Source organism: Arachis ipaensis, chromosome B07 (assembly GCF_000816755.2).
Source record: "Arachis ipaensis cultivar K30076 chromosome B07, Araip1.1, whole genome shotgun sequence".
Classification (NCBI taxonomy): domain Eukaryota; kingdom Viridiplantae; phylum Streptophyta; class Magnoliopsida; order Fabales; family Fabaceae; genus Arachis; species Arachis ipaensis.
Window position 1 is genome coordinate 9,738,739 of NC_029791.2, and position 10,061 is coordinate 9,748,799.

The following is a 10,061-nucleotide window of genomic DNA, read 5'->3' on the forward strand; positions in this document are numbered from 1 at the left end:
GAGATTGATGAGTTATTTGTCTAAACTGTTCGGAAGAAAATTCCCTATACGGAACACGATCGGACACGAAAGACGCTGTTTAAGGAGATATCTTTGTGTTGTTTAATTTTCATTGATGATATTTTTTATTTTTTATTTTTTCATTTTCTTCTTTCATATATTTTTTATTTATTTTTTCATCAAAACTTGTTCTGTTAATTTAAATTCTACAAATAATTCCTTTTATTTTTGTACAAATTTAATTGATTGTTTAGACTAAATACGCACACTTAAAGTTACCATTTTTAAACTATGCCTTAATATTAACCACATGCGATCAAATTTGTTAGTCAATTCATCACGTATTGTATTATTACTGAGAGGTATCATAAGCCAGCAGAAAGAGTGAAGAAGATTAGAGAGTCTGAGAGTTTAGAAAGGAAGAGAAAAATTGTTATTGGGCATATTCATCAACTGATGTAGGATACAATGATAGTAATCATATATAGAAAGCAGATGCAGAATTCACTAACGGGTTTATTAACAAACTATGACAGCTGGCATAACAGAAAGGTAGAGGAAGTTGGAAGTTTCTAGAGAAAAGGAGGGGATTTAACTAACTTAAGCCAACTGGACTAACAGAATGCAAGCACAAGTTTCACGTGCTACTGCTGTATCCTCTATCATGCCCCCACAAACTCAACGGTATTCTAATTCTAAATTCTGCACCTTGAATTTGTCCCTGAGATGAAGGAACGCAGTGGAGGGGAGAGCTTTGGTGAAAGTGTCTGCAATTTGCACCGAACTTAGAACATGACTCACTTGGACAGCCTTGCATGAGACACGGTCCCTGACGAAATGCAGGTCTATCTCAAAATATTTCATCTTTGAATGCAGAATTGGGTTTGTTGCTAGAAGTGCAGCACTTTGGTTGTCACAATACGAGCCTCTTGAACTGACCACTTCAATTCTCCTATCAAGCCTTTAACCAAAATCAGCTCTGCTACTAAGTCTACCAGTGTTCTATACTCTACTTCTGTGCTTGATCTAGCTACCACTCTTTGTTTCTTTGAGTGCCAAGAGACCAAATTTCTTTCTAAATATACACAGAACCCACCAAATTTCTTCCTAAATATACACAGAACCCACCAAGAGACCAAATTTTTTCATAGACGGATCCTTGTGCAGCTTGAGGCCATAGGTGGCAATGCCACTAACATATCGTAGTATCCTCTTTACCAGCTTTCAGTGTGACTCTAGTGGTGCTTGCATAAATTGGGTAACTTTGTGCACACTAAAAGCCAATTCAGGTCTGGTTACAGTTAAGTATTGGAGACTGCCTACCACTTATCGATATAAGTGGGGGTTGTCAAACTCCATCCCCTGTAGCTTGAATCTTTAAGGATGATGGTAGTGGTGTCGAGCATGCTTTGCAGCCAGTCATGCCTGCCTTGGCAAGCAAGTCTTTGGCATACTTGCTTTGAGACAGTATTAGTCCTCCATCATCAGTCTTGGTTACTTGAATGCCCAGAAAATGGTGTAACTCTCCCATATCTTTTAGTGCAAAGGCTTAGTTGAGTTTGTTAGTGACCGCAGTAATGACTTCTGATGAGCTTCCAGTTACAATTATATCATCAACATAGATTAGTACATAGGTGATTGAGGTGGATGTTTGCTGCACAAAGACTAAGACATCTGATTTGGTGGGAGAGAAACTGAGGTCTTTAAGGACTGAGGACAGCTTATGATACCAAGCTCTAGGTGCCTGCTTTAGGCCATAGAGTGCTTTAGTGAGTTTGCAGACCATGGTGCTGTCATTTGAAACATAACCTGGTGGCTACTTCATGCAAACATCCTCTGTGAGCTCACCATGTAGAAAAGCATTATTCAACTTGTCGAATTGGCCAGTCTCTTGCTAGTGTAATCGAGAGTATGATCCGAATAGAAGTTGGCTTCACTACTAGGTTGTAGGTCTCAGTAAAATTAAAAGCTGGTCTTTGGGAAATACCCTTGTGCAACCAGGCGTGCCTTGTATTTCTGCAGGCTTCCATCAGCATTGTATTTGACTCTGTACACTCATTTACTGCCTATGGGCTTCCTGCCAGCTTGGTAGTGGTACTAGTGTCCAAGTGTTGTTCCTTTGCAAGGCCTGAAACTCTGCATCCATAGCCTCTTTCCACCTTGGATAAGCTAATGCCTGCTGCACACTTTTGGGCTCGATACTTGCTTGGAAGGCTCTTGGATTTAAGGAGCCAGTTTTGCTCCTTGTAACCATAGGGTGATGGTTTGTTGCTGCATTAAGAGAATCAGAAGAATTTGTGTAGGTCCAGGGTAGTAGTGCTTCTAGGTCTGAGATCCGAACATGGATAGGTATATCAGATTGGGCTATATGTGAAGGATGGATGGAGGTGAGAGCTTTGGTGAAAGTGTCTGCAATTTGCACCGAACTTGGAACATAACTCACTTGGACAGCCTTGCTTGAGACACAGTCCCTGACGAAATGCAGGTCTATCTCAAAATGTTTCGTCTTTGAATGTAGAATTGGGTTTGCTGCTAAAAGTACAGCACTTTGGTTGTCACAATACGCCATAAGAGCCTCTTGAACTCACCACTTGAGTGTAGAGCAAACTCTGATACCCTGAGAAGTATCATAAGCCAGCATAGAGAGTGAAGAAGATCAGAGAGTCTGAAAGTTTAGAAAGAAAGAGAAGAATTGTTATTGAACATATTCATCAACTGACGCAGGATACAATAATAGTAATCATATATAGAAAGCAGAGGCAGAATTCACTAACGAGTTTACTAATAAACTATGACAACTGGCATAACAGAAAAGTAGAAAAAATTGGAAGTTTCTAGAGAAAAGGAGGGAATTTAACTGACTTAAACCAACTGGACTAACAAAATACAAGCACAAATTTTACGTGTTGCTGCTACATCCTCTATCAATTACAGATCAACTTAAAATAGCCACATTAGCCACGGAACACAACTAAACATCATAAACAACACCTAGATAAATTCATATAAAACATAGAACACAATGCACGACTCTATCACCGCAGTTTGATGCACAAGGTAGGCCGGGAATGTTGTATCCAAGGAGCCAGGCTCAACTTTAAAAATTGTTCTTTCATTTTTTGAATCAACATAATCAAATAGAACATATAAGAAACAAAAATAAAAGAAATAAAAAGGACAAAGTTATATTTCTAATTCTTTCGTTATCTATGGTTAATTGGTTATGGTATTAATCACTGTAAGAATTAATATAATTTCACTCTTTAGTTTTTAGTCGATCTCATAATGATTTTCAAAACACTTGATGCCTTGTTCTGAAATAAATAGTAGAATTTCTTCTTTCTCATATATTTTTTTATATGTTTGCTATTTCATTGTGCATAATTTAATATATTTGGGATATTTGTTATGATCTTTTTATTATATGTTTCCATTTTATTGATGATTGAGATCGATTATGGATTGTTACAATTGCAATGATTTATTTAATTTTTCATCTCATATTAAGTGACCGATATTTTTTCTTTTAATTTACTAAAAGTATTGGCCCTAAATTTTGTTCGTGCTCAATTAACAATGATACATAAACCTATAATTAATATTAAGATTTTTTATTTTAAATTATTTAAATATTTTATTTATTAAAATATGTAATAATTTAAAATTTTAAAATTACAAAATTTTTTAATTTAAAATTTTAATGGATATAATTAAAATTAACAATTTAATTTAATCTAATATGTACGAGATGTCTCTGATACGGGTTGAAGGGTGGATTGGGAACCTGCGGATCAAGGCTGAAGCTGGATCGCTTGACTGGAGCAATGGGGGGATGTACCTGCAAAGACACTCCGACGCTCAAGTCAGAATGGATCTAGGAGGTGTAAGGTGTGTGGAATGGATGAATACCTGGAGGGACTTGGGTCCTCATTTTATAGGTGTTGGTGAGCATCTTATCTTATCTTATCTTATCTGGCTAAGATAAGGGAGATGTTTGAATTCGAAAGTCGGTTAGAAGTTCCAGGGGGCCGGTTTTAGGCCTTCCAGGATAGAGAGGCGGGTCGGACCCGAGGTGCCGAGTTCGGGCCCAACCTTGGGTCCAGGATCCATGGGCTGGATCCGTAACAGTTGCCCCCGCAGCGGGAGAGCGAGCAAGGTTGGTCTGGCGCTGGGAGGTGTGGTGTTTGACCGCGGGCTAGGTCTTTTTCCTCGGGCGTTCGTTTGTTTCTTTGGAGGGAGATCGGTGTCTCGGCCTCGGCTTGCTTTTGAAGGGCTCGTCTAACCGTTTTGGTTTTGACGTGACTCTTCCGAGTCCACTGCGTCCGTTGCGTTCTTCGAGGCATGCTTTATTAGCTTCTTTTTTCGAGGGGGCGTTTTCCTCTTTTGCCCTTACGAGCCTAACCTTGCTTAGGGTTAATTGTGTCTTTTCGTCCCCTCCTTTTTGTAACCGTTTTGGCCTTTTACTTGAGTTCCCTTTTTCATTTTATTTTCTTTTTCGTTCTTTCTTCTGAAAAATCTCCTTTCTTCTCTGTGAAATTGTTCTCTTGGTGTTTGCTTGCTGCTCCTGCTTTTGAAGCTTTTTCCCGGATCATCTTCTGTATTACCAGGTTGGCATGCTTTGCTTTTTCTTCTTTTTGTTTTATGGTGTATCTATTTGTTCTGTTTCTGCCATGCATTACTCTGTTTGTTTCCTTTGTTGCTTTCATTTTTGGACCGTGTTTTGTGTTTTGGGAGGTGGTTTTCGAGTCTTTGGAGGGGCTGAGTGTGGTTGTGTTTGGTTAGTAGTGGCGGTGCACCACCGTGTTGGACTAGCAGTAGTGGTAGGTTTTTGTTCTTGCTTCTGCGTAGGGTTATTAGGCTGATGGTGGTGCTCCTCCGTGTTTTAGGTATGCATCGGCGGAGAAATCAGGGTGTTGGTGCTCCCATAGCTCCCTCTAGGGGCGTCCCCGCTCGCTATACTTGGGTGACTAGCGACGTGTGGGGCGTTCCGTCACGGATGACGGAGGCCGATCTTCAACGCCTCCGTGATCAGGGGGTGATTTATGGTGGCGGTGATATGGAGCGGCAGTACGAGCTTGCCCTTCCAGATGCCGACGAGCGCGTTTGTTATTTAAATCTTCATTCGCCCACTGTTCCGGACTGGATGTGGGTTTACGAGTCGATGTTCACTCGGCTCGGCGTGCGATTTCCTTTCTCGCCGTTTGTTCAGGATTTGCTGAGTCGGTGTTCCGTGGCGCCGTCTCAGCTTCATCCAAATAGTTGGGCTGCCGTGCGGTCTTTCGAATTGGTGTGCCGGTATCTCGATCTTCCGGCTTCTGTTCCTGTTTTCCTTTTTCTTTTCTTATGCACTCTCCCGACTAAGGAAGGGAAGCATAAGAAAGGATATATGTCATTTCGTGCTCAGCCTCATCGCCGAATTTTTGGGTTATTTGAGGATTCCTTTCATGGTTTCAAAAGGGAGTATTTTAAGGTGCGCCCCGTCCAGGGGCATCATCCGTTTTGGCTGTCGCTGGAGGGCGTACGCCGGTTTCTGACATACTGGAATTTCCGTGCTAGCCCGTCGGTTCTGACTAAGTTCACCTATGACGGTTTGTCTCAGGAGGATAAGGATGTTGCCAACGTTTTGTGGCATTTGTTTGGCGAGCGTCCGTTGAATCCTCGGAATGTCATGGGGGATCCCGAGGCTTGTCAGGCGTATATTGGTGTGTGCCTTGTCCCTTTCTTGATTTTTTATGTTTTGTTTTCCCGACTTTGTAACTTGATTTTTCTTTGGTTTCTTTCAATTGAGATGGCTGGTGGGCTGACTTCTCTGGCTAGGTTGAAGGCAGCGATGGGTTGGGAGGAGGGATCTTCGTCTCCTTCTACCCCTGTCTCCAATCCTGCCGTGGATTCTCAGCCGGTTTCTCAGGAGGTGATTTCCTCGGGTGCGCGGGCCGACGCTCAAGTTTCTCCTGGTCCTGCGAACTCTCCTGAAGTCGTCGTGGTGACGGCTGCTGAGGCTTCTCGGAAGAGAAAAAAGGCCTGAGGATCCGAGCAGCGAGACTTTTGAGGAAGAGGGTTTGGTGCCTAGTGTGATGGACCGTCGTTTCGATGCCCCGGGTTTCATTGATCAGCACTTGATGCCTGGTACGGAGCCGTTTTTTGATGGCTGCGATGTTTCGTTCCAGGCCAAGTCGGTGTATCGTGCCTTCCTTCGGTCTGCTGTCATTGTTCGGAAGGCTGAGCCTGTGATGGCTCAAGTTGGTTTGTTGGATAAGAAACTCCGTCATTCTCAGGATGAGATGGTTAAGCTGAAGGAGAAGCTTGAGGCTGCCGAGATTACGAGGGAGAAGGCAGTGAAGTCTTCTGAGGAAGCCGGGGCAGAGATTCTCCGGCTTTCCGAGGTTGAGACTTCACTTCTTTCTCAACTGGGCGAGGAGCGGCAAAAGGCTTCTAATGCGGGTTCCCAGGCTGTCGTGCTTCTCGGTGAGTTGGAGGCTCTGAAGGCCGAGGTTGCTGCCTTGAAGAGGGAGAAAACGAAGTTGCTGGCTGATGCCAAGGATGCGATTACCGCTACTGAGGAGACGATGAAGGCACAAGCCCTGGTGTTGGCTCCAGGTGTGGATGTGTCCGTGATGGGAGCGTTCAAGACCGTCCGTGATGGCCGGATAGTCGACCTCGAGTAGCTTTATCTCTTGTAATTTTGTATTTTTGCTTTTAGACTTGGTTTGTTTTTTGGATATTTTGGTTTGGCCGTAGGCCGTGTAACCGTGACTTCGTGATTTTGGTTTTCGTTTAACGAATTTTTCGGCCGTTCGGGCCTTTTTGTATATTCCGTTTAAAGCTATTCCATTTTTTGGTTTATTTTATTCCCTGTTTGGGATGAGCGGACCGTCGTGTGGTCGGATTTTCATGGATATCCGTGTTTTGGGCCTGGAGGGTGATCAGTCCTCCAGTCGTGGCCGTGATTTTGTTCCGTATTTGGGATATTTAAAAAATAAAGAATATAGGGATAGATTTTGATGGAATTTTTATTGATGGGTGGGCCTCGTTAAAACCCTCCGTGTGTGGCAGGAAAGAGTACCCGGGATTGATACTTAAGCGAAATTAAAAAAGATTTTAAGATTCGTAAAAAATGGGAAGATAAGTGAAGAGAGGACGATAACCGAAAAAAGGAGGGGGGTGACCTAGGGAGGTCGGTCTAAGTGTAATATCGTCGTAAGTTGGCGGCGTTCCATGTTCTCTGGACTTCGTTGCCGTTGAGCCGTTCGAGTTTGTATGCTCCTTTTCCGATTGCAGCCTTGATTCTGTATGGTCCTTCCCAGTTGGGGTTGAGTTTTCCCTCTCCTGGGGTCGGGGGACCGATGTCGTTTCGTCGTAGGACGAGGTCGTCAGTTGCGAATTCTCGCCGGATGACTCCGCGGTTGTATCTTAGGCTGATTCTCTGTTTTAGGGCTAGCTCTCTGAGATGGGCTATGCTTCTTACCTCGTCAATGAGGTCTTGTTCTGCTTCCTCATCGTTACCTCCGACTGTTTTTCTGGGGCTTGGGTCTCCGATCTCTACCGGGATGACCGCCTCCACCCCGTATGTTAATCGAAAAGGTGTTTCTCCTGTGGCCGTTTGAGGTGTGGTTCGGTATGACCATAGGACCGATCCGAGTTCGTCGGCCCATAGTCCTTTGGCTTCGTTGAGCCGCTTTTTGAGTCCTTTGACGATTAATTTGTTCGCGGATTTCACTTGTCCGTTTGTTTGGGGGTGTTCTACCGAGCTGAAACGGTGAGATTCACGTAACCCTTCCAGAAATTCTCTGAACTTTTTGTCGGTAAATTGGGTTCCATTGTCCGAGATAATGATCTCGGGGATCCCGAATCGGGTGATGATCTGTCGCCAGAGGAATTTTCGGCATTGGGTTGCCGTTATGAAGGCCAGGGGTTCGGCTTCGATCCATTTGGTATAGTAGTCTATGGCGACGATGAGGTATCTGAGTTGACCGGGTGCTGTAGGGAAGGGTCCGACGAGGTCGATCCCCCAGGTGCCAAATGGCCGTTCTGCCGATATGATGCTGAGTTGGTGTGGGGCGGCTTGGTGGATATTGGCGTGCCTTTGGCATTTGTCGCAGCTTTTAACTATTTGTATGGAATCCCGGATAACCGTGGGCCAGAAGTAGCCTACCCTGATGACTTTTTGGGCTAATGTTTTGCCTCCGACGTGGTGGCCGCAGCAACCTTCGTGGATTTCGCGGAGTATGTACTCCGTGTTCTCAGGTTCGACGCATTTGAGCAGGGGTTGCGAGAATCCGCGTTTGTATAGCTGTCCTGTGACAACGGTATAGTTGGCGGCTTCCCTTTTTATTCGTTTTCCCTCTTTGGGATCCAGCGGCAGTGTTCCGTCAAGGAGGTACTGTAGGATAGGGTAGGTCCAAGATCCTTGGTTCGAGAGTGTCAGATGAGCGTTGGTTGTCGTTGACACGGAGGGTGACTTGACGACTTCCTGGATTAGCGATTTGTTACCGTGTCCTGGTTTGGTACTGGCTAGTTTGGAGAGTAGGTCTGCTCTGGCGTTTCGTTCCCTAGGAACGTGCTGTATGGTAACTCGCTCGAATCCTTCTTTTAGTTTGTTTACCTTGGCGAGGTATTGTTGGAGTAGGGGATCTCGTGTCTGGTAGTCTCCGTTAATTTGGGAGCTGACTACCTGTGAGTCGGTATTTACCTCTAGGACCTTTGCTCCGACTTCCCGAGCTAGGGCTAGGCCTGCCAAGAGGGCCTCGTATTCTGCCTGGTTGTTTGAGACTGAGAATTCGTATCGTACTGACTGTTCGATCACGACTCCGTTTTGGCTTTCGAGGATGACTCCGGCGCCTCCGGAAGTGATGTTCGAGGAGCCGTCAACGTGTAGCTTCCATGATTCGGGGGTGGAGTCTCCTGGTGTCATTTCGGCGATAAAGTCGGCCATGGTTTATGCTTTGATCGCGTATCGGGGTTCAAACTTGATATCGAACTGGGATAGTTCGATGGACCATGCTAGCATTCTACCCGCCAGGTCGGGTTTTTGTAGTACCTGCTTGACCGCTTGGTCGGTTCGGACCGTCACGAAATGAGCCTGGAAGTATTTTCGTAGGCGTCGGGAGGCTGTAAGGAGTGCGAAAGCTAGTTTTTCTAAGCGTGAGTAGCGAGCTTCCGCATCCTGTAAGACTCTGCTTATGAAGTATACGGGTTTTTGTTCTTTTTTCTCGTTTTCGCGGATGAGCGCTGCTGCCAGTGCCTCCTCCGTTATGGAGAGGTACAGGTAGAGTGTTTCCCCTGTTTGGGGTTTGGCGAGGATTGGTGGTTCCGCTAAGACTCTCTTGAAATGTTGGAACGCTTCTTCGCATTCCATCTCCCACTTGAAAGGGGCCCCTTTTTTCATTAGTTTGAAGAAAGGGATCGCTTTTTGAGCCGATGCCCCGAGAAAGCGTGATAATACCGCCAATTGGCCGGTGAGCTTTTGGATGTCTTTAAGGTTTTTTGGGCTCGTCATTTCGAGGACAGCGCGACATTTCTCCGGGTTCGCTTCAACTCCGCGTTGCGTGATCATAAAGCCGAGGAACTTCCCTGCCTCCATCCCGAAGGCACATTTTGCCGGGTTGAGTCACATTTGGTGCTTTCGTAGGGTGTTCATTACGACTTTGAGGTCGTTGGTGAGTTGCTCGCCGGATTCGGTCTTGACGAGCATGTCGTCTATGTAGACTTCTAGTTTGCTTCCGGATAGGTTTTGAAATATCTTGTTGACAAGTCTTTGATAGGTGGCTCCCGCGTTTTTCAGGCCGAAGGGCATCACTGTATAGCAGTATGTCCCGTCTGGGGTGATGAACGCTGTTTTTTCTTCGTCTGGTCGGTGCATCGGGATCTGGTTGTAGCCGGAATATGCGTCCATGAAGCTGAGGTATCGGTGGCCGGATGCGGCATCTACTAATCCGTCGATGTTTGGTAAGGGAAAGGCGTCCTTTGGGCAGACTTTGTTGAGGTCCGTGTAGTCGACGCACATTCGCCATTTCCTGTTAGATTTTTTCACTAGTACGACGTTGGCTAGCCATGTGCCATGT